The sequence below is a fragment of the Bos mutus genome, chromosome 2 (assembly GCF_027580195.1).
Source record: "Bos mutus isolate GX-2022 chromosome 2, NWIPB_WYAK_1.1, whole genome shotgun sequence".
Taxonomy (NCBI): Eukaryota; Metazoa; Chordata; class Mammalia; order Artiodactyla; family Bovidae; genus Bos; species Bos mutus.
The window spans coordinates 40,181,985-40,206,636 of record NC_091618.1 but is presented as its reverse complement, the minus strand read 5'-3'; the positions used below and the strand labels follow the sequence as shown (position 1 = coordinate 40,206,636).

At 40.6% G+C, this 24,652-nt stretch overlaps 1 long non-coding RNA gene across 3 annotated transcripts in view; it reads left to right on the top strand.

Moving 5' to 3' along the window:
• Positions 1-19,548, top strand: part of LOC138990077 (uncharacterized) — a 32,464-nt gene extending 12,916 nt beyond the window's left edge. For all 3 annotated transcript variants that reach the window (XR_011466247.1, XR_011466253.1, XR_011466259.1), the window contains 2 exons: positions 15,913-16,121; positions 18,856-19,548. This is a non-coding gene — a long non-coding RNA (uncharacterized lncRNA). The remainder of the gene's footprint in view (positions 1-15,912; positions 16,122-18,855) is intronic.
• The last annotated feature ends 5,104 nt before the right edge of the window (positions 19,549-24,652 follow it).

The window sequence follows — 24,652 nt, the reverse complement described above, 5'->3', positions numbered from 1 at the left end:
TGGTCTTCAAGTTTCTTGGCAAAAGTGTGACCCTTAACATTTTTCCTGTAAGAAAAGGAATGTGAACTATGTCATTCCTCTTCTTTGCCTTTAAAGACAAAATCAGTTAATTTCTATCAGGAATTGTTTTGCAGTTGTTCTGGAAAAACTCAATTAGTTTACTAGAGAGGACAGTGGGCTTTAAGTGGATACACACAGGAGGAATGATGTTGTTATTACTATAATAATGAATGTTTACTGAGCACTTGTATGCCAGGCATCATGCTAAATGCTTATAAGACTTATTTAATCAGACAACAACACTACAGAGTAAACATTATTATTTCAATTTTCCAAATGAGGAAATCGAAGCTTAGAATGTTGAAATAATTGTCTAGGGCCACATGGTTCTAGAAACTGAACTCAAGCACTCTAGCTCCATATCTGCACAGCAAAACCTGACCATTGCATGATTACACCATGCTGCTTAGATGGGAGTGAGGATGAAATTCAGGAGAAAGTCAAAGAAACTAAAGGTAAACCAGGCAACTTAGGGATTTTAAGAAGTTGTCCATAGTTGTCAATAATCATTTTAAGAATGACATACAAGATGGAGAGAGGGAACCTTCTTCAATTTTGCACCCCAGACAATTTTTGTGATCTTTATGCTAGTCTTGGTCTGGGAGAGGCAAAAGAAACTGTAAGAGCTAAAAACAGGAATAAGGGGAGGATCCTGTAGGGCCCTGTGGCTTCTACTAAGAACTTTGTTACTCAGAGTGAGTTGACAGTCATTGGAGAGGGTTGAGGAGAGAAATAGCATGACCTAATTTAAGCATGAAACTCTTTGGCTGCAGGATAACAGAGTATAGGAGGGTGAGGGAAGGGGCTGGGAGACCAGTTAAGAGACCATTGCAGTAATCCAGGCAAGAAGTCATCCTAACTTGGACCAGGTGGCAGTGGGATGTTGAGAAGTAGTTGAATTCTGGATGGATTTTAGAAGTAGAGCTGACAGAATTTGCTGTTCGATCAGATGTGGGATGTGAGAAAGAGATCACGTGGAAGATTTTTCTCTAAGCGAACACCCCAGAATGCCAAATAATCAGAGGCCTAACAAAAACCCTATTGGATTTGGAGTTTAGAAGACGCTAAATGATTTGGGTGAAAGTATTTCATGATTAGTGATGGGGATGGAAGTAAGGTTGAGCTAAGCTAAGTTATAAATGAAACATAAGGAAGTAGAATAAGCTACACTTATGACTATATATGGAAAGGAGTCTTACAGTAGCTAGGACACTCTCAGTCAAGGGAAAGTTGTATATATATTTTTGAAGATGGGGGGAAATTGAGTGTATGTATGTGCTGAGGACAGAAACCAATAGAAAAGGAGTGACTGAAAGCACCTAGTAAAGCACCCTGAACTGAGCCCCCTTAAGAGATGGGAGTGGAAGTGTCTGCAACCCAGAGCTCACTTAGAGGGGCTAGGCTGAACAAAGGAGGACTTTGGAGAGAAGGAGGGTGTGGCTGTCACTGTTTATATATGACAGAAAAAAGAAGTTGAAGGAGTTCTTGCTGGTCAGGATATGTGTATTCTGTGAATTAGGAGGCTATGGGCTTCCCTGGTGACTCAGATGGTAAAAAATCTGCCTGCAATGCAGGAGACCAGGTTTGGTACCTGGGTCAGGAAGATCGCCTGGAAAAGGAATGGCTACCCATTCCAGTATTCTTGCCTGGAGAATTCCATAGACAAAGGAGCCTGGCAGGCTACAGTCCACGGGGTTGCAAAGAGTTGGACATGACTGGGTGACCAGCACTTTCACTTTCAGTAGGTTATGTCATGAGCCAGGCTGTTCAGAATGATCAGGAAAGGAAGCATAGGATTATGGCTGCAATGAGGACCCAGCAAAAGCTGGAGGTTGTAAATATGTAGCTGAACCAACTCACATGGTTGTATGAAACAGACTTACATAACAGTAAACAGTTTTTGCAATAAAACTTCCATCCACAGACACAGTGGACCATATCCAGTTTCTTAAGAATTAATAAAACATGGTCTACAAGCCCCAAGCCACAGTTTCAACCAGTAAAGAACAAATGGTGCCCAAACTTTCTTTGCTCAAGTTATGCATAGACTACACCAAAGCCTAGTGCTAAAATAGGTTTAGGTCAATGTCAGATTTATTTCACTAAGGACTCCCACACTCCCTCCCTCTTTCACACCATTTTTAAGAATATATCCACTTCAGTTTTCCATCGTGTCCATTTCAACATCCGATTTCTCTGATACTAATACATATCACACAATTATGAAACTTTTAAATCTCACCTTAATTTTGTTTTTTAAACAGAGAGAATATTACCTGGTCTCTACTTAAAACATAAATCTTAAAATTAAACTGTTTCATTCTAGAAGCTTTTCCAGCATATTTTTAAGATTTCATCAATCTTTCAATTGCACTTAAAGAAAGAGAGATAATTAAGTGTAGTTGAAAACTGCTTTATCATTGCAGTAGTTGTATCATTAGTTTTTTCCATTGGGCAATGTGCTTAGCAACTTGCACATTAAGCCTTCTATTAAAGTTATATTAATATCATAAATATGCAAAAAGGAAATCACTCTGAAAGTTCAAAATAATAGCAATAACCTTTCCCTCATATAAAACCTTTTATCTTGAGATGTCTATATACTTCCCCAAAAAGCCTGAGTACCCTGTCCAACCACTTTCGCAAGGAGCCAATTAAAACAGCAACCTCACTTTATTCACTGACTCAAAACGCTAGTAAGGATCGCAAAGCAAACACCCAATATAATCATGATTTTAATTCTTAATGTTTCCTATGGCAGCATGTATAATCTTTAAGAGGACCAGACCTCTCGTCTGTATGAAGTCCCTCGTGGCTGCCTCCTTCTTGATTTTATTATTTAGCCATAGCTGATGGAGTATGATAGAAAGCAGAGTGGGGAGGGGAGGGTGGATAGCTGTGGCGAACTCTTTCATATGACTGGAGAAACACCCACATGTCTCACACAGAGACACACATGCACAATGATGCAATCATGGCTAGAAATGAATCAGGGCCCTTGAGGCAAGAGCCCAAGACTAATTCTCTCTAAGGAGCCCATGGGCCGCCTGGTGAACTGGCTACAGCAGGCCCATTACTGAACAAAGCACAGGTGAGGAATGAGAAAAAGGAAAAAGGAGGGACTGAGGCATTGGGTTCCAGGTTTTGAAACACATTCTCTTGAGATTATCCCCAGGGAATTATTTCTGGGCACTGGAAGGGGAAACTGAGATTTGGCCTGATCAATAACATGCAAACTCACTGTGAGATGAAGGATGACTTTCTTTATTTCCCTGGGCCTTAGTTTCCCCATCTCTAAAATATGAGGAAATTATACAACTACATCAGGAAGACTCCTACTTCCTCCAGTGAAAGTAGCTCAGTTATGTCTGACTCTTTGCGACCCCATGGACTATAGAGTCCACGGAATTCTCCAGGCCAGAATACTGGAGTGGGTAGCCTTTCCCTTCTCCAGGGGATCTTCCCAACCCAGGGATTGAACCCAGGTCTCCCGCATTGCAGGCGGATTCTTTACCAGCTGAGCCACAGTGGAAGCCCAACACCCTATGAAATAAAGTCATTATTTTCTGTCTTTCAAGAGAAATAGAGTGTCATTAAAAAGAGTGGGGGGAACACTTCCCTGGTGGTGCAGTGGATAAGAATCCGCCTGCCAGTGCAAGGACATGAGTTCAATCCCTGCTCTGGGAAGATCCCACATGCCAAGGGGCAACTAAGCCCATGGTCACAGTTGCTAAGCCTTTGATCCAATGCCCCTATTCTGCAACAAGGGAAGTCACTGCAAGGGGAAACCCACACACTGCAACGAAGAGTAAAGTCCGGCTTGCCGCAACTAGAGAAAAGCCCGTGAAGCAACAAAGACCCAGCACAGCCAAAAATAAACAAATTAATTAATTTTTTTTTTAAAGAGTGGAGGGAATCATTCTTCAGAAAAGTATTTCAGATTCTGGAGGAAGTATGACAAGCTCTCTGGCATGTTTCAACCCTGCTGCTTCATTTGAAATGACAAACCAGCATAAAGAGTGGAGAGGAAAAGTGTTTCTCTCCTAGTCCTGAAGTCCTGTAAATGTCCGTGAGAGGCATTTTACCAACATGTATACACCGCTGCAGACAGAATCAAGAAGAGCATTTCTGACCACCGCCAGTCTGCTGGAAATGCATAGTGTGGAATATTTCTCACCACAGTGGCTAATTCTGCCCAGTCACCACCTTTGGAGACATTATTCCTTAAAGTGTCATTTTCCTAGAATTGTGTCCCAGGGTGCCATTTATTAAACAAGTAACAAAAATCCATAAATACGTCAGCCTCGTTTTTCACCTGAAGAAGAAGTGAAAAAGAAAGATAACTTCCCCCAGCCTAGGTCAAGCCCAATCTAGGACTTGAAAATAACAATAAGAACATTTGGGAGAGGGAACCAAGGAAGGATCCTCAAGAGAGACCAGCAGGTGCTCATACCTTAGGCAGCAGCTACAGTACACAAGAGGCCCCCAGATCTCTCTTTTGCTTCTAAGAAACTGGGAGAGGGGTTAGCCTAGATTTTTCATTTTAATTGATGCCCCTGTAAACCATGTTTCTTCAATTATGGAGGGTGTTTGAGGTCTTCAAGATTGGAAGAACAAAGGTCCTGTTGAGCAACTGAAGAGAGCTGAGTTGAGCTGAACTGAACTACAAGTTGACCACAGTTTGGGGTTTGCTTGTAAGTGATATGGCTTTGGTTACCCCCAAAGTGGTAAATCTCCTTTCAGTACTCCTCACGACTGTGATCTGTTGCCTCTTCCTGGTGTTCTAAAAAGTTGTACAAGACAAGACCCAGACACATTATATCAGAAGGACAAGGTGCTGAGAAAACTTAGCAAGGTAAGAGGAAGCAAGTGTCAGAAAAGGGAGTTTTTAGATTGGGGTCACAGAGAGCCACAGGAGAAAAGGAAGTTAATTCTGTCTCCAGAGAAATGGAAAACTGTCTTGTTGAAGATTAAATCCATATCAGCATAGAACCAGATCTGCAAATTTAATACTACTCTTGAAGTTTATTTTTCCCCAAGTGTTTTAGTGTAGGTATTATCTACTTTCAATTAGTACAATAACTATCTATCTGAAACTGACATTTACAAAACTAATCAGATGAGGGGCTATATTGATTCTCTCAAAGAGCCTCCCTAATGCACTATGTTACTCACTCAGTCATGTCCAACTCTTTGCAACCCCATGGACTGTAGCCCGCCAGGGTCCTTGGGATTTTGCAGGCAAGAATACTGGAATAGGTTGCCATTTCCTCCTCCAGGGCACCTTCCCTACCCAGGGATAGAACCTGGGTCTCCTGCACTGGCAGGCAGATTCTTTACCATCTGAGCTACCAGGGAAGCGCAAGGCACTAAATATATGATTTACAAAAAAATTATTTTTTCATAGTATCTTTCAGGAGCACCATTATTATAAAAAGTGAATACCGGTGGTTTCAGACACACAAAAAATAGTCAAGATATATGATTTAGTATTGTTCAAAAAACTTGCCCATTTATATAGAAAACAAAGATTTTATATTTAAAATTTCACTATTCATGAATTTGGTTTTACCTAAAATCCTATTATTTGCAACTGTGTCCATCACAAATTGTTGACACATAACATACCATGCTGTTTAGGTATCAAGTCAGCAACTATCCCATGCCTTTTACATGCCCTGAATTATGTAGTTTCTGTGAGAGGTATAGGGACAGGATATGCACAGTACTCCTTGTGACATGGATTACAACGTTATTCCCCAATAACTTGGTTCTTTCAGGTCATAAATGGGTTGCCTTTGTCTTCTAATAATCCATGTGATCTGCAGCAGAAATTTTCTAGATGGCAACCAATGGATTCACTAATTGTTTAGGTTTGTCCAAGACAGAGAGAGTTCCTAGGATGCCAGAGTTCCAGAGTTAAAATTGGGAACGTCCCAGGCAAACTTGGATAAGTTGTTCACACTAAAGAGCTGAGGAAAAAATGAAATTAGTAAATCATATTACTGCAATAGTCACTATAATTCCCATTACCAGTTCCAATGTCTATAGGTTTTTCCCACACTGTTCAGTAATACTCTGACACCAGCTGAGTATCCTACAGTTCAGCTCAATGCCATCCCTAGTACTGGGAGGTAGTACCATATGTTACAGGTTAACAGCTCAGACCTACAAGTCTGCTCCCCATCCCCACTTCAGACACCAATTGTAAGTCCAAGTTGTCATCCATGCTTCTGACTGACATGCTCTAAACTGGAGATTCCAATATCCCACTCCTTAGGTTTGATAAATTGGCTAGAGTTGCTCATAGAACTCAGAGGAACATTTTGTTTACTTAGATTATCAGTTTACTACAAAAAGATACAACTCAGGAACAACCAGATAGAAGAGATGCAAAAGGGCAAGGTATGAGGAAAGGGCGCAGAGCCTCCATGCCCTCTCCCAGCCACAGTTTTGCTGAACCCCCATTGCATTCACCAGCCTGGAAGCTCTCTGAACCCCACTACCCCACATTACATAGACATGATTGATTAAATCATTAACCACTGTTGATTGAACTCAATCTCAAGTCCTTCTCCATCTCTATGGAGGTGGGGAGTAGGAGGTGGAGAAACTGAAAGTTCCACCCTCTAATCACACAGTTGGTTCCACTGGCAACCAGCCCCCATCCTTAGGTGTAGCTCAAAAGTCACCTCACTAATATAACAAAAGACACCTTTATCATTCTCATTGATTAAAAATTCTGAGGGTTTTAAGAGCTCTGTGCAAGAAACTGGGATGAAGAGTATATATTTCTTATTATAAATCACAGTATCATACGCCCAGTCATGCTTGTCTTCTTTTTCATTCTCTCTCTCTCTGTCTCTCTCTCCCTTCTTTCCCATCCCATATTCGTCTCCCAGGGTACCTCTATGGCACATTGACTAAGAACCAGACTCTGGTTTCCAAATAAATATATGGCTAAGTTCCAGTCTTGCCATGACTTTTTAAAGAATCTTGAATAACTAAATTTCTCCAGTACTGCTTCCTTACTGTAATACTAAGAGCTGTTAGGTTTGGCAATTGAGAAAATGCATGTGAGGTATTCACCACCATGTCGGACACCTATGTCACCTTGTATGTGTGGTAAGTGTTATTATCTCACAGATCACATAGTTACGGATATTTCAGACTTTCTGTGTTCTGGATATAGTGAGTCTGATTTCAGACCGTGCTGTGGGTCAGCTGGGATTAAATCTTCCACCACAGGGCATTTGCTGAGCCATAAGCAGATCAATCCTTTCTCCCTTCATTAGTCTGAAACCAGAGCTTTTTCAGTTTTATTCATGCAGACTTTTCAACCAAGGTCTTTGCGCTATTGTTTACATATGTATCTCACAACACACACACACAAACACACACACACACAGATTTTTATGCTGTTAAGATGGGAGAGATAGGATAAATATTTTTTTCTCTTGTTTCTTGACAAATTAGTATGAGGAAAATGATGTGGCACTAAAGAAGAACAGAAAAAAGTGAAGAGACAGGACCAGGAGTGGAGGAGGGGAGAAAGTACTGGGAAGAGAGCTGCAGAAAGAAGACTTGGTGGGGCACAGAGTTCCTGATAAAAGTGGTGAGGAAGCCCCACCAGCCAGTGTGTGTGACCTCCTGGTAATTTCCCCGGGGAGTCCCCCCTCGGAGAACTTGTACATCCAGAATCAGGAGGAAGCTGAGCTAGGTAAATTCCCAAACAGAGGGGCCTGCCTAGATGATGACCTAAAGACAAACAGGACAAGTTTCCAAGCGGGTTTCCCCTCTCTGCTCCAACAGTCATGAACATGAGCTGAGCCAAGTAGAAGGGGATGCTGTGACTAGCGATTCTTGCTGGTATTTTCTTTTGTCTCTCAGCTTCCTGGGTTTGACATGCAGGAATCTGAGGCTTTTCTGTGACCACTCTTTGTCTGGGATTCTTTCCTCAAGAGGCGTTCATGAATTTGTCAGGACTGCCAGGAAACAGCGTGAGTCACAGCTTCTGAGCAGACAATATTCGGCTTTAGAAATTCCCAGAGATACGACTTGTTTATAGGAAAGGAAACAGAGCTATTCTGAGCTGCCAGGGGAAGAGGAAAGCACTGCTCATTTTTTTCAAATGCTATGCTGAAAGGTCATACAAGTGGCCAGAGTGCCAGCAAGAACCTGGTATAGACATTGATGTTAGCAGTTCATTTGTCTACATTTTGGAGGCTATTTTTAAGCTTGGCATTTAAAAATGTAAGACTCATGGCACTGAAATTCTACTCTCAGTCTTAAACCCAGAGGCCAGAGCTTGCTGAGTATGAGCCAGTGAGGCCTGGCGGGGGCGGGCGGGGGGTGGGGGGGTGCAATCGAGGGCGCAGGGCCTGAACTTTTGGCTGGAGAGAGAGGCGCACACACGAAAGGCACCATCTGGGACCACCTTCCAACTGCACGTTTCATGAGCAGGCCACTGATTTTCATTCCCATTGTAGGGAAAGTAAAATTTCCTCGACCTTCCTGCAGTCTCCAGCTGGGACTGAAAAACAGATTCACAGGAGAAAAGTAGACACATTTTATTTATATATAAATGAGGGTCCTCACAAGAAAAGTGAAAAATGAAGAGCAAAAGAAGTAACTAGACTGAAGTGCTTCTCTACCAGGTGAAACTTTCCAGAGTAGCACTTTTGGAAAAGTAGCTAAAACATAAGGGTGACTAAAGGAGGACGAGCTGCTGAACACGTTTTTTGTTGGTATAGATTTTTCTCAGCCTCGATTCCCCATCCCCAGTGATAAGAATGGTTCTTTCTCCTGGTACAGGGAGGGCACCTTTCATGTGGGAACGTTATTTCCTACTTTTAGGAAGAAAAAGGAACATCCGAGTGCCATCCTTACATCTGCTGTTTTTCAAGCACCTTTAAAACAGCAAAACTAATACAATTATGTAAAGTTTAAAAACAAAATAAAATTAAAAAAAAAAAATAAATAAATAAAACAAAGTAATTAATACACTGAAGCCTCACATACTGAGGTGGCATGTCCTCAACTCCTTTACTGTACTCCATACCGCCTCCTCTAATGTGGTTTTTTCATAGTGTTAACAACTCTGATGTCAAATTAGAAAACTGTCCAAAGCTACCAACTTTAGAGAATGTGCCCAAGGAGACAGGTTCAGGGGGGTTCTCTCTCACAACCCTTGCTTCCGCGTTGGCCCACTTTCTTGTGTATTGAGTTTGGCCCTGGTATGTTCAAACTCATCAAGACACCATTTAGACATTTATCATTGTTAGCAGAGCCGGTCAGCTGATAACAGAGATTGATTTCCAAGGAAAAAAAGAATCCACTGAGTATTCACTGATTCAACAATAATTAACCTGTGTGATAATTTCATAGACACCACATTTGATAAAATCAATATCTTTTCCTAATAATGAAGTAAACATTTAAATAGAATTAGGATGCCCTTTAAATCTGATAAAGGTGCTCTTGGCTTAAAATAAATAAAGCGTATATTTAATGAGTAAACACTGGAAATATTCAAAATCAGAAATAAACTTAAGATGTCCTTTAATATTTTTATCACCTTATATTCTCTGGCTAAAGCAGTAAGTCTTGAAACAAAAAGAATCCATTTTTTGAACTAAGATATTAAATAAAGTACTCAAAAATCACATAAGCATATATCTGAAAAAGCCAAATGAATTAACTAAAAGCTTTCTGCATTAATAAAGACATAAAATGACTTGAAATAGGATAAATACCTAAAAAGCAATAATACTCCAATATACTGACAATAACCAAATATACCATAAAATAGAAAAGAAAAGCTATTCAAAGAGCAATAAATAAAAGACCTACCAACTCAATGTGAAATGTATTAAAACTGTTAAAACTTTGATTAAGAGATATAATTTGAATAATTAATAGGAAGAGTTACATTTATATTAAATGGTAAAATTTTAACATAAAGGTGTCATGGCTTCTCAAACTTATTAAAATAATTCTATCCAAAAATACAACAGGACCTCTCTGGGAAGTCATTAGAATTAGTGTGGACTAACTGTTAAGCTTGGTGCCTATCTTATAACAAGGGATCAAAACTCTAAACAGGAATAATTAGCAAAGGAAAATCCCATGGACGGAGGAGCCTGATGGGTTACAGTCCATGGTGTTGCTAAGAGTGGGACACGACTGAACGGCTTCACTTTCACTTTTCACTTTCATGCATTGGAGAAGGAAATGGCAACCCACTCCAGTATTCTTGCCCTGAGAATCCCAGGGACGGGGGAGCCTGGTGGGCTGCCGTCTATGGGGTCGCATAGAGTCGGACACAACTGAAGCGACTTAGTAGCAGCAGCAGCAGTCTTACGGATCAGTCTCGTTGGATATCAGAATATAGATGTGAAGAATCAGCAATTATAACTGAGTTTTGATATAAATGTAAAAATGTAAACCAAAGGAAAGGACCAAACACCCTGGGGACAGATTCTGTTACACTTAGTGTCACATTTATAGATGGCTCTATAGTTTACAAAGCTTTCTACCTGCATTACCATTTATGCTTCAAAACCATGCAGTGAAGCAAGAATTATTCTTATGCTTATTTTCTTTATGAAGCAACTGATACTCAGAAATTAAATGACTTGCCCAACATAATAAAGTGAAGATGAATGTGGACTTGAGCCCAGATTTTTTGACTTCCCAAAGCAGGCCTCCTTTTACTATATTTTTCTCACAAAGCAATGGAGAATGGCTATTTTTAAAGTGATACTGAAATTTAGAGAGAAAAAACTTTAGACTCACCATATATCCCTGCTAAAGATTAAAAAAAAAAAAATCTGATAGTCTGAAGATTTCAATATTAAAAATCAAATTATAGAAACCTTGGCAAAAGAAAAAAAAAACATAAAGACATGAGGCTGAACCAGCATCTGAGATGTCCCCTCACTGAGCCCAGTCAGAAGTGGGAGCTGCAATGCTTCTGCCCTGTCCTGTTTTCTAGGACTAGCAACCCCTATCCACTGCAGATGAATTTCCCATTATCACAAAGATGTAGAAGTTCCCAAAGTAAAGATGAAACTCTCCAGGAAATAACTGTTCAGAGAAAGTGTATAGTCTTCTTGTTGGACTCCTATGACTTGGGAGCATTCACTGGATCTTACAGATGGGCAAAATCAGGAGTGGAAGAGAAGTCCCTACAGGTTGAGTTTAATTAAACAAACAGTTGTTGCACTGAACCAGGAAGGGATTTTGTGGATAACTCGTGTTGTGGTCACTTCAGGAGGCAGGAAGCTATGAACTTTCTCATTCACCCTATACACCCCCTCTCCCATCACAGACATTAAATCTGCTCCTCCAAATGCAAGAATATCTATGGAGTTTCAATGTGTGTGACAGGTACAGGCAGATTGATGGTTGTTTACAGAAACCAGGAAATCCCCAAACTACAGTGATCTAGAGGAATTCATTTTGCTCCTCTGAATCCAAGTTTCCCTTTCTGTAGCATGGAAATGTCTTTCTTTAACCTTTTTTTGTCCCTCAGGATGTCAAAATAATAAAACAGAAAAAAACTCTATGTAAAGTTCATTGGGACCTCAGGGAAATGTGTTATGAAATGACACAGTCTCATTGTCACCTGATATCTCATGACTTCAGCTGGCTCCGCTTCTTTGCATTTCCCTTTTGGTAGGGAACTTTGCCATCTTTACATTTAACATGTCTCTGTTGAGGGACTAGCACTATTAAGCTGGTGCTTTGACAACTACATCGACAAGAGAGCAGGATATACGACATGTGAAGGTGAAAGGACAGTGACTACGGGGAGCAAATGAGCTTTTAAACAAGCCTGACACCATCCAGCTAGTCTTCATATTGCCTCCTGTGAAAAATCCTGACATATTGGTACATTGCTATGAGTTATTTCTTCATATAACTGGCTATAGTGGCCTAACATTATTTGATCTTGTAAAGTGTTATCTGGGACTACAAACTTATTTTATTTTAAGCTCAATGACATTTCATCAGCAGTTAACACAGCATGAATAGCTAAAACTCACTTTGGCACAGTGCATGAGGCCCTCAGGATTTCTCTGCTTTATTTTTGTTCGAATACATAGCTCTCTGACTTTTCTACTTTTGATAGTTTTTGTTTTGATACAGCTTTGTGAGTTTTGAGCCATACTTTTAGTCCATTATTATATATATTATTATTTATTTCACCACAAGATGTACTTATTATCTGTAATAGTGAAAACTAATTCACTTCATTTCCCTACATTAGCTACACCTAAAAAGGGAAGACGTTTATTTCCTGATCATGTTTATAGGGGTAGAATGAAGAGGAGACAGAGATGGTCATTAAGTACTCTATGAGATGCTTCCATCCTGACAAACCTCTGTTCTGGGCTTGCAGAGGACTTAAACACAGGCAGGGTTCTCACTGAACCTTCAGAGGATTCTCTCGATTTGAAACTAAAACCCTCACTAAGACCTGGATTGTTATAATGCTTTCTGGAAACTCAAAACTATCAGTCTTAATTGCTATTGAGCTACCAACTCTCTGGGATTTTTTCTTTAAATTCAAGAAATTGTTTATTTTCTAGATGTATTTTAATTTTATTTTGTTTAAACTCTCTGATTTCTGCCCAATCAATAACATCAACCATACAATTAATCTGCTTCTGTCTTTGAGACAGCTGAAAAACTAGCTAATTTTTAAACCTACTAGGCATAAATTCAGCCTGTATGGAAACTCAGCCTACTTTTTCACCAGTTCTGTAACAACTTTCTCATCTGCAACATGAGAAAACAGACACCTAGGTCATAGAGTCACCAGAAGAATTATATAATAAACAAGACTGCACTGTATTTGGTGATTGACAACATATATTGCTGTCAATAGCAATATTTTCTTAATAAAACAATAATAACATATGCCCCAAGAAGATAAACAATAGATTTTTGCATGCTCTGTCCATTGCAATACTTTGCTCATGCCTAACAAGAATTCATCAGTCAGGGTGACCATATTAATTGATAAGGATAAGTGTTGACTTTTGCATCTGTGCTGATTATAATTTAGCCCTCCCTTTAGAAAAACTTTTTATGGGTGTATAATATACATAGAGAAAAGAAGTCTGAGTGTTACAATGTGATGAATTTTCACAAAATGAACACAGGGTATGTACCCAATACTTGGATGAGAAAACAGTATTTCCAGCATCCTCAAAGTGCCCCTGTGTACCCCATCCTGCATACTGGAAAACTCCAGAGAAAACCACTAGCCTGACTCCTAATGCTGTAGGTGTTTCATCTGTTTTATAATTTTTTAGACATGGAATTAGACATGGAATTTTATGTATGGAATTATTAGTGCAAGCCTTTCTGAAGCTTAGTTAAGCTTACCACGTCAAGAAGGTCTGAGCCCTAAAGAAGCTTGCCTTTTCTTGGGTAACTTAAGGAAAGTGAGCTGGAAGAGAAGGGGGATGAGGAGAAGAACCATATAATCTGCCATCCAAACTGGAACACCTTTGAGAGCAAAAGGAGGTACTATACATAATGCTGCTGGGACAAAGCGTGTCAACAGTGACTGTCCCCAGCAAACCAGGTCAGGTAGTTGCCCTGGTGAGAAGGGATGGTAGAAGGCAGCAGGGTTGCACTAGCAGGCAAAATCTATCTTAAAGACCATAAAATAAAATCCACTCACAGTGCCTGAGATGTAATTAAGATTGGGGGCTAGAGAGCAACTTCCCATAGAGTGTGAAAGTGAAAGTGTTAGTCGTTCAGCCATGTATGACTCTTTGTGACCCCATGGATTGTAGCTCACCAGGCTACTCTGTCCATGAAATTCTCCAGGCAAGAATATTGGAGTGGGTAGCCTTTCCTTCTCCAGGGGATCTTCCTGACCCAGGGAGCGAACCTGGGTCTCCTGCATTACAGGTGAATTCTTTACTGTCTGAACCAACAGGGAAGCCCCCCATAGGGTGTGGTTATTGGTAAAACTCAGGTCAATAATTATTTACTGAGTCCCAGGTAGGTGCAAGGCACCACAAGGGCATAAAGACATCTCAGGCATTGCTCACAATACCACAGTAAAGCTCAGAGTCTAATGGTGGCAATAAGACAAGTTCACAGATAGGTAAACTGCCAATGGAAATATACAAAGCACTCTGAATTCCAAGGACATATACAAAGAGATACATGGATTCTAAGGAATGAGAGGTCATGTCTACTGGGAGACAGGAAAAAGCACCATGGGACATGTAGCAGTTAAGATGAATTTAGAGTCTGCTCCAATGGTTCTCAACCTTGACTGCACATTAGAATCATTTGGGGAGCTTTTCAAACTCCTGTTACCCAAGAAGTACCCGAGACCAGTCAAAACAGAATCTCCAGGAAAGGTATTCAGGCAAAAGTATTTTAAAAGCTCTCTCTCACTGGTAATTTCAGTGAAGAGTCAAAGTTGAGAACCACTATTGTAGAAAGATGAATAGGCATTAGCTGGCAGGAAAGGTGGGAAAGAGAGGGGACCATGGAGAGAACAGATGTTAGTTAGTATATTCCATTTTTGGTAGGCACACAGAGAAGAATCATCCATTGGGAATTATATATGGAGAAGAGGCACCAGGGCAAAAATAATTTAACCCCCACCAGGAAAAAAAAATTAATTAATTATGAAACCATTTGCTAAGGCCAATAACAGGGATGGATGGGGAAAGGATGCACTGAACATCAAGGGAACTCAGAATGGTAATAAATCCATCATGAATCATACAAGCCATCCGATAACTTCTGTTCCTCACATTAGCATCCCATTAAGCCGTTATTAGTGAGAGCAAGGAAACTGAATGAAACCAGCTTCCTGGGTTAGCACTAGCAGCCGGGAGAGAGTTAACAAGCTGCAGTCTTCCACTGGCATCTTTAAGGACCTGAGCTCTATTTGTAAGGGATGCTTAGAGGCCCCAAATCTTGACCTATCACGCTCCTGCTGTGGGAGTTTGGGGGGCAGCTAGAATTAATCACAGTGGGGACACAATTTACCGATCAATATCAGCCAATTAGAAGGCTCCCTGCTGTGGAGAGTTCCCTTGGAATGCCAGATGACCTCTGCCCTTGACTTTTCATGGGGGCAGATGTTTCTTTATCACAGCTGCTGATAAGTATGGTATTAGAGGGTGTGTAGCTCATTTCACAACATGCCAACCCCACCAGGGCACCTTGAAGCTGAAGATTCTTAGGACTTACATATGAGCCACCTGTCCATGGAAGACACAGACAGAAATTGTATCAGTAATTAACTCACAGCCAATGTGCCACTTTTTCTGCAAACTAACCCCCAACCTTCAAGAAGCCATTGATAACAACAGAAAGTAGGAAACTCAGTCTTTCTGGTGAATTCACTCTGGTGTCGCTCTCTTGCTCTACTGCTTGTGCTATATCCATCAGGAGAGAGGAGATTCCAAGACCTGGAGCACAGCCAGAGGTGGCCAGATTTTTAACACATCAGTTTTGCCAATGGCCCATCACAGAACCACCTAGTGGGGAAAAAATCCTAGTAGCTGCCACTGTGTTCTGTGGTATGGTCCAGGGACTCCAGACAGAGCTTCAGCATGGGCTCTAGGACCTCCCATCCTCCCTGAACTTATGTGATAGCTGTTTGTCATTATTGTTTATAGAGTCAGACCAATTATTTTTTATCACTTTTCTGAGATCTTTGCCACAGAGGTAATAAGCCCCAGGGCAAGAAAGTTTAGAAAAAGAAAAGTAAATAATTTTGGAAAATGTTCTGAAATTTATCATTTATTTTTCTGCTTTTACTTTCCAATTTTTATTTTAAAGAGAAAAATCTATTATTTACAGCCTTTCCTGCAGACTCCAGGACTTCAGGCATTTGACCCCAAACTCCTTATTTGTTTCATCCTCTCTTGAAGGACTACAATCATGGTTTCTTCAGATGCGCACTTAAGGAAAACTTCTCAACTCTTCTCCTTCTAATAATCCCCTGCCTCCATCCCTAGAGAATCATGGCTTCAAAATGAAACATAAAACAAAGTTTTGAGCTGACTTTGGTAAGTACAAGACCTGGGGCTTGTGATTCCCTCCCCTGCCCGTACCCCAATCCATAAATCTTTTCATTTAAGTCAAACTTGATAAAAACAACAATTTAAAATTTCCTTGAAGGGAAAAAACAAGTTTTTGGAAGGTCAACCTAGAAGTTGTGAATGGATATGTTAGGGACAGCATCATAGATTTTGCCTTGGAAATATTGGAAGAGAAGGAAAGTTTCATAAGCTGATGATATTTCTACAAATTAGACCCAAGAATTTTGAAGTATTTAAATGCACCACTTGGGGCCAACCTCTTTCTGTCTTGAGCCTTCTCATTCACCAAATCCCTAAGTGATTCACTCTCTAAGCCCGTCCCCAAATATAAAGCAGTCCTCCCATATCACCTGATCTGAGGGATGACTCTGCCCACATTCATTACTGCTATAAAAGGGGACATTGTCACCTTCCTATCTCATCACCTAGCTCTAAAAGCTTTGCCACCCTCTGCTGCGTTGCACTCTTGCCAAAAATGTTTAGCTTGATTCTTATCAGGAGAGAAAAACCCAGACAAGTCCAAATCAAGAGACATGATGCTTGTGTGAGTGCAGGCACAAAACTGGCAAAATGTTAAAGCAATCACTGGGTCTAGTAAATAGTATCAGGACTATATTACTTTTTCAATTTTTCTGTAGGCTCAAAATTTTTTCAAAAACCCAAGGTGTACCTCACACTGACACAGTGTTTGATCTGCTGCATATAGCAGCAGTCCATGAATTAACTATGATAGTAAAAAAAAAAGTCTTACACTAGTATTTGGCACAGGAAATGAAACAGATTCTTAAACCAATTTTCAACAAAACTAGAGGATCTTTATGAAATACTGAATTCCCTTTATCAGGAAACGATCTCTTAAAGGAAAATAATACCATGTCCAAGGGACCAACTTCCTTATGAACAGAATTAGAGAAAGTTCTTCGCTCTACGGTGACAAATCTTGTTTAAACTGCCTCATCAAAAGATGAAGAATTCTCAATTAACTAACTCAAAGCACTCAGATATCAAAATGGCACGTTTTCAGGAGAAAGCCACTGCTTTAGATATGGAAGGATCTCAGAAGTATTTTTAGTAACTACATTAAATGGTAAGTAGGTTTCCTGCAATGTGAATGAGACCAAAAATGGATAATCAATTTATTTTATCTAAGAAATGTTAGACCAAATTATACTTTAAATTTCTTGATTTAAGGTCACCAGTTATATTTACTTGTATAGCCACATACATATTACATGATACAAACACGTATATGTGGCATGATACATAACATGCTTCTAAGTGCAATTTATTAGATTTATTTACCACATTGGTTACAAGTTTTGTGCCCAGGAAAGACATTAGTCAACTTATACTATTTTTAACTGCCTAGATGAATTTGTATTAGAATATGAAAATTTATCAAGTTGTCTATTATTTTTGTTGATTAAACACATTTCTTTAAAAAATATTGTAAGTTGACTAATGTCTTTCCTGGGCACAAAACTTGTAAAGAATGTGGTAAATAAATCTAATAAATCACACTTAGAACCATGTTATGCATCATGCCACATATATGTGTTTTTATTATGTAATATGTATGTGTCTATACCAGTCCATTCTAAAAGAGATCAGCCCAGGGTGTTCTTTGGAAGGAATGATGCTAAAGCTGAAACTCCAGTACTTCGGCCACCTCAAGCGAAGGGTTGACTCATTGGAAAAGACTCTGACGCTGGGAGGGATTGGGGGCAGGAGGAGAAGGGGACGAAAGAGGATGAGATGGCTGGATGCCATCACCGACTCGATGGATGTGAGTTTGAGTGAACTCCAGGAGTTGGTGATGGACAGGGAGGCCTGGCGTGCTGCGATTCATGGGGTCACAAAGAGTCGGACACAACTGAGCTACTGAACTGAACTGAACTGATGTGTCTATACAAGTAAATATATATAACTGCCGACCTTAAATCAAGAAATTTGAAGCATACTTTAGTCTAACATTGGCTCAGATGGTAAAGAATCCGCCTGCAAAGCAGGAGATGCAGGTTCGATTCATCCGTTGGGAAGATCCCCTGGAGAAGGGAATGGCTACCCTCTCCAGTATTTTTGCTTAGAGAATTCCATGGACAGAGGAGCATGGAGGGCTATAGTCTATGGGGTTGCACAGAGTCGGACAGGATTGAGCAACTAACACTTTAAGAGATCATTAACATGTATAAGAAAAAAAAGACAAAGAGTAAAACCATCACAAACTGCGTATCTATAAAAAGAAAATATGCAGCACATTGTGTATTTTCAACATGATTAACAAGGCTAATAATCTGTATTCAGAAGCATTAGTCCATGTAGCACATGCTACTTAAGGCTCTCGGACTGATGATCAGAATAATAATCATGAACAACTTTTCCTGAATGCTTACCAAGTGCCAGGCACTACATTAAGCACTTTGCATATATTATGTGTCTTGTTTAACCCTCATTTTGTAGAGAAAGCTCCTCAGACCCAGAGAAGTTGAGTGATCCGCCCAAGGTCATGTGTTTCATAAGTGGTCAAGCAGAGGTCCAAATCCAAGTGTCTCACTTCAGACCCCACACTTACCACCATTCCAGGCACTGCAACTGTCAATGAGCGGCTCAGAATGAGAGCGTGAACGGGACCACTCACGCATAAGCCACCTCACAGCATGACAAAACGGTATAACTGTTCTGTTCTCCATTTGTTTTCCAGGTCGAAATCTCAAATACTATAAGACAGAAACTGTACAGTACTATCTGCAGGTGGACCACATTGTAGGGGAAATAACGTGATTCAAGCCAGCCACCTGCCCCTGCTCTCCAGGATTCTACCACTCAGCTCTGATCAAGCTAGCATCCCTCCTCCTGTCACCAGCAAAGCCCATGAAACATTTCCAAGAATTAAAAATAGAATCTGGGTAATAAAATAAAGTCTAACCTTTTTTCCCTTTGTGTTTGGACAAAGGAAATAGTTTCATTTGCTCATAGTGGGGCATGTGCAGAGGCCTCACACTGGCCATTCAGACCAGTTCCTAGAGCAAAATGGCCATGCCCACACCTCGGCTCAGGGCATGTGCAGGAGCGCTGTGAATGGCACTGCAATTCAAGTTGGTGGCAGCAGGCTGTGTGCACAGAGCCGCTGCTCTGGCACTGTGACCCAAAGCCCTGAGCAGCATGCCTGCGCCAGACTCACGAAAGCTCCGCCCCCTTTCCTCCATAGTAAGACTTCAGTAAAGCAGCCCTGCTAATGGCTTGTTGGGGGGAACGTGTGCTAAAGAGCAAGGTTCCCCAACTTCTGGGATCTAATGCCTGATAATCTCGTGGAGCTGAAATAATAATAATAGAAATAAAGGGTATAATAAATGTAATGCGCTTGAATCATCCTGAAACCATCCCGCCCACCCCCACCCCCAGGCCAAGGAAACATTGTCTTTCTAAAAACCAGTCCCTGGGGCCAAAAAAGGTTGGGGATCCCTGCTATACAGCACAATCTCGCATCTGTCCATTTTCTGATCCAAAAATAAAACTTTCCTTGGCTTCTGATCCCAGCTTGGCCTGATTGTGTTGGCCGAAAGGACCCCAAGCAGGAGCACCCTTGCTGGGGATCAACTCTGGAAAGTAAATGACTGTCCCCAACCCTAGGTCCCCACTGTGAGCTTGATCATGAGAACCATTTTTGCCCTGGAAAGCATGGAAAGGCCCTGCTAACAGGGGAAAAAATCAACCTGGAGCCTAAACAGGAAAGAACCTTTCTTCCACAAATCAGAAGTGGGGCTAAAGATTTTGGTTTTACCTGACTTGAAGACAGTGAAGAATGAAGTAAGAACCACATATTGCACTTGGCACATAGGAAACATGCAGCAAATGGCTATTGTTGTTACACAGCTTTTACCCTTGTACTCTCTGTAACAGAATTGAGTCATGCATCTTAGAAAATCTGTGTTGGATTCCAGTGCTGGGGAGAGGGAAAGGTTACCCCTAATACAGTCTGAGAGTGACAGACAGATGGAGCCCTGGGGATCCACAGTTTGCTGGAAGAAACCCCAATTCTTTCAGCGTGTAAAGTAGTGGCACATAGCAGAAAGGTGAAATTATTCACTGGACAAATGCATTAGAACATGTGACTTGTATTCATAGGATCTTTGCCATCACAGTTTATACTCTATCAGGCTGAATGAAAGCCACTATTTCATAATTTTAATTTTAACCTGTAACTCAGATACTAAGTTTCCTCAAGCTACATATTCCCCCTACAACTACAGCATCATCAGTTTGACATTGTAAGTTGGGAGCAGGGGAGCCATTTTTCAAGAAAAGCATTTTTAAGCTAATATATCATTTCCAACACATCCTATATATAAACTACATATAAAACTACTATGTTTCATGGGCTATTTAGATTATTTTAGTCTGTTAAAAAGAGAAAAAAGAAAACATAATACTTTTTGGACACTTCAGACTTCTTTCTCTTTGCTTTGATGATCTTCTTCTTTTCTCCCCTTAGTTTTTTCTCTGTTCAAAAGCAAAGTTTTAGATCGTGTAATTAGAAACTGAAACAATTTCTGGGTTTTGTACATCACCTGGCTCATTCTTCAGAATATTCTTTGCTCTATTTTTTAATGTACATTTTTAAAGGTAATAATCAACTTTGACCTTTAAAATCTTCAAAGAAATCAATTAGAAAGAGAAAAGGACTAGGTCATGAGCAGAATGGGAAAAAAATATATATATCTAACAAGGACAGGAAGACATAGAAAAATCCTAAATGGAGTGTGTGTGTTGTTTTTCTTTTGTGTATGTATGTTTTAAGCAAGGAAATTTTGAGTTTAAAAAAAAAGTAAGAAATGAGAAAGATGGTAAGCTGCTTTTTCATAGGCAAAGATTTGTAAAGCAAAGAAAAGGAGAAAAGAATTGTAAAATATCAGTGTGCTGCTCTGTGGCACCTGTTTATACCATCAAGCTGACGCTTCCAGGCGCCTTGTGTCCACACTGTCATTCGGATTCTTTGTTCTCAGCCAGGAGGTGATACTGATGCTCTCTCTATTTCTCTTCCTTTTCCTTCCTTTTCCCTCCCTCTCCCCTCTCTTCTCCTCTCTCTTTTCTTCATTCTCCCTCTGCTTTTCCATTCAGTTTCTAGTGTGCTTCCTGATTTGCCTGCAAACATGGCTCGTTTTCCTGGTACGGATAACATTTTGTTTGATCAAAGAAAATCAGTGAATTAAAAGTCCTTCTGAAACCAAAAGTTCTTCCATGTTGTATCACAGTAAAATCTACAGCAGAGCCCCCGAAGCTGTTATCATGCTGCAACGAACATAGGAGCCGAGGCAAAGCCAATACAAGCTGAGTTCAACAGTCACATGTATCTGAGGCTAAGGGAAAATTACTCCTGAAAGAAGTAATATGTTGGCTGAAATTCATTATGAAATATAAATGACTACTGTCAAATCTTTTGCAGAAGCAGAAATTGATGAAGGGGAGGGCAGAGATAGGAAAGGGTGAGGAACCCTTTAAGAAGGGAGCCTTCAGCAGAGGGGAGAAAAATAAGCAGAAAAAGACCTTTTCTGAAGGTCATCTGGGTCTGTGCTTCTATTTCACCTTGAATTTGCTCGACCCTTCACATATGTGTGAAAGAGTCCAGGTATAGTCATCCAAAATCAAACAGAAAATAGACACCTATCTCAGAAAAATGGGAAGAATCTACAAAAATTCAAGGCAGTCATAGCCTAATTGTGTCTCAGGTTTGGGCCAGCCAACAACTCCCAACCCCAGGTCAGCTCCTAAAATTCTACTGTTCCTGTCTCACCTGGTAGAGGTGGGGCTGTGTGTGGGGGGGTGCTAAGTCACTTCAGTTGTCTCAGACTCTGCAACCTGGGCAGAGCCAGAATTTCCAAGCTCGTCACTGGACCATTGTTTTGATTCCTCCATCTCTTGTTCCTTGAGCAAATCGGCATTCTCATGCTGGCTTTGCTATCTTAAAGACCTTCAACAGTCTCTGAAATTGGATAGTCCTAATAGACTATTCCTGTCTAACTCTAAAAGTCCATGGCAAGAGGCAGTTTCTCATTTGCTGAGCACTACTTCAGTTTTACTGTATAGGATAGTTAGTTTGTGAGACTAGAATATCTCATTGAGGTCTACTTGCCTCTTCCTCCCCAAAGTATTAACTTACAGAAGTAAAAAAAATTTACCTCCAAAGCAGTTGGGGCATTATTCCCAAATCTGAGGATTACTAAAGGTCTCCTGACATAATTTTCTCCCTAAATATCAATGATAACAAAATGTATTTTTATATATAATCATAATATATCTCCATTTACTTAATGTTTATTATGAATCAGACACTTCATATACGTGTGTGTGTGTGTATATATCAGCTCATTTATAGATAAAATAGTTCTATAGGAAGACCTATATATATATAAATAAATATATCCTATACATATATAGAGTAAGATCTATCCCATTTTACAAATGATAAAATTGAGATTCAGTGATCTTAAACTACTAATTAGTGGCAATGGTAGCACATGAACCCAGGCAGCCTGACTTCAGAAGCCCGTGAGCTTACATGACACTATAACGCCTCTGTATGTGCCTCTGCTGCTGCTGCTGCTGTGTCGCTTCAGTCGTGTCCGACTCTGTGCGACTCCATAGACGGCAGCCCACCAGGCTCCCCCATCCCTGGGATTCTCCAGGCAAGAACGCTGGAGTGGGTTGCCATTTCCTTCTCCAAGGCATGAAAGTAAAAAGTGAAAGTGAAGTCGCTCAGTCGTGTCCAACTCTTCACGACCCCATGGACTGCAGCCTACCAGGCTCCTCTGTCCATGGGATTTTCCAGGCAAGAGTACTGGAGTGGGGTGCCATTGCCTTCTCCTGTATGTGCGTCTAGCCATGGTATAACACCTCTGCATGAATCCTTTACAGTAGACCAGAAGCTCCTCACATTCAACTATGTCCAGATTTGCTTGATTTCATATTCTCAGTGTCAAGGCCAGGCCTATAAGAAAATGGTCAATGTACTTGGAAGTAATGCAGGGAGGAGCTTCCCTGGTTTGTACACAAAACACCCTTCTCACCTCCCCATTATATATCTAGGGTCACAGCTATCTACAATGCCATTGGGAAGATGCGCTAAATAAAGCTTTGTAATGTGATTTTGGAATAGATAAAAGTTCCTTTCTTCATATTTGGACCTTATACTGACTTGTGGAGCCTTTGGTAGCATTTACCTGGACCTAACATGATGGTTCCAGTAGCTTTTAGACCATTAAATGGATGGCATATCTCACCTTAACCAGAAAGTCAGTCTCTAGCTTTCACTCCCTCTTCCTTGCTCTCTCTGTCTCTCTCTCACACACACACACACATGCACACATACACTTCATCTGCTTCCTTCCTGGTTAAGGTTATATTACATTGGGCTTGCCAGGTGACGCTACTGTTAAAGAACCCACCTGCCAATGTGGGAGACATAAGAAACGCCGGTTTGATCTCTGGGTCAGGAAGATCCCCTGGAGGAGGGCATGGCAACCCACTCCATTATTCTTGCCTGGGGAATCCTATGGACAGAGGAGCCTGTAGGGCTACAGTCCATGGGGTTGCAAAAGAGTCAGACACGACTTAGCGACAGAACAACAACAAACGACAACAAAGAACTTCTTTAGGAAATTTCAAATATATTTGGAATATAAAAACAGTACACATTTTCTAAAATTATGTATAACAAAGCCATTTTTCCACCAGCTATTCCGGTGGACCAGAGCCTGCTTATTCCAGAAGCCCCAGGATGCCTTAAGAATATTTGTCTCATTATCCCCATTATTTTCCTCTCCAGGGAACTGTCCCTAATAAACTTTGCTATGACTCCTCTCCTGGCTAGTTTTAATATGAGCCAAGGGAAAGATTTCAGAAAAGCATGAGTTCTTTTCTGCCTGGGCTTGCAAAATTGTCTCACGGCAGATGCATCTGTTAGTAATGGTTGAGACAGTCTGTACAGCCTAAGACAACTTGTTGAGAGATGACTCTAAAAAGATCCTCTTCCAAGGAACATTTAACCTTTTAGTACCTTTTCATGAAAGTAGGATCATTAATTCAGTGGCTGCAGAAGACTAGATGATGCCTTCTCACTAGCATGGCCATCTTAAAGGAACACTTGCACTGTGAAACCAAGAGGACCTTGAGAACTTCAAGGCTCCCAAGACTATAAATATTACCTGGAAGGATATTTCAGGTTCATATCCCATTTCAAATTCTCACCCTCTCTCTTAGGGCCCCAGATGAATGAGCCTGATAAAGATCTTTGAGAGACTAGAAAACTGTCATTCTGTACATGGCCAAAAAGACCTCAAATTTAAAGCCAAATTCTTAGGATGCTGATAAAATCAGAAAACCCCAATATTTGAACTTAAACTCACTCCTCCTATCACCTTTGGTCTCAGTCTGAAATAAAATCACCATAGTTTCTAGCTAGAAATTTAGAGTAGCCTAGACATGAATACCAGGCTTTCCTG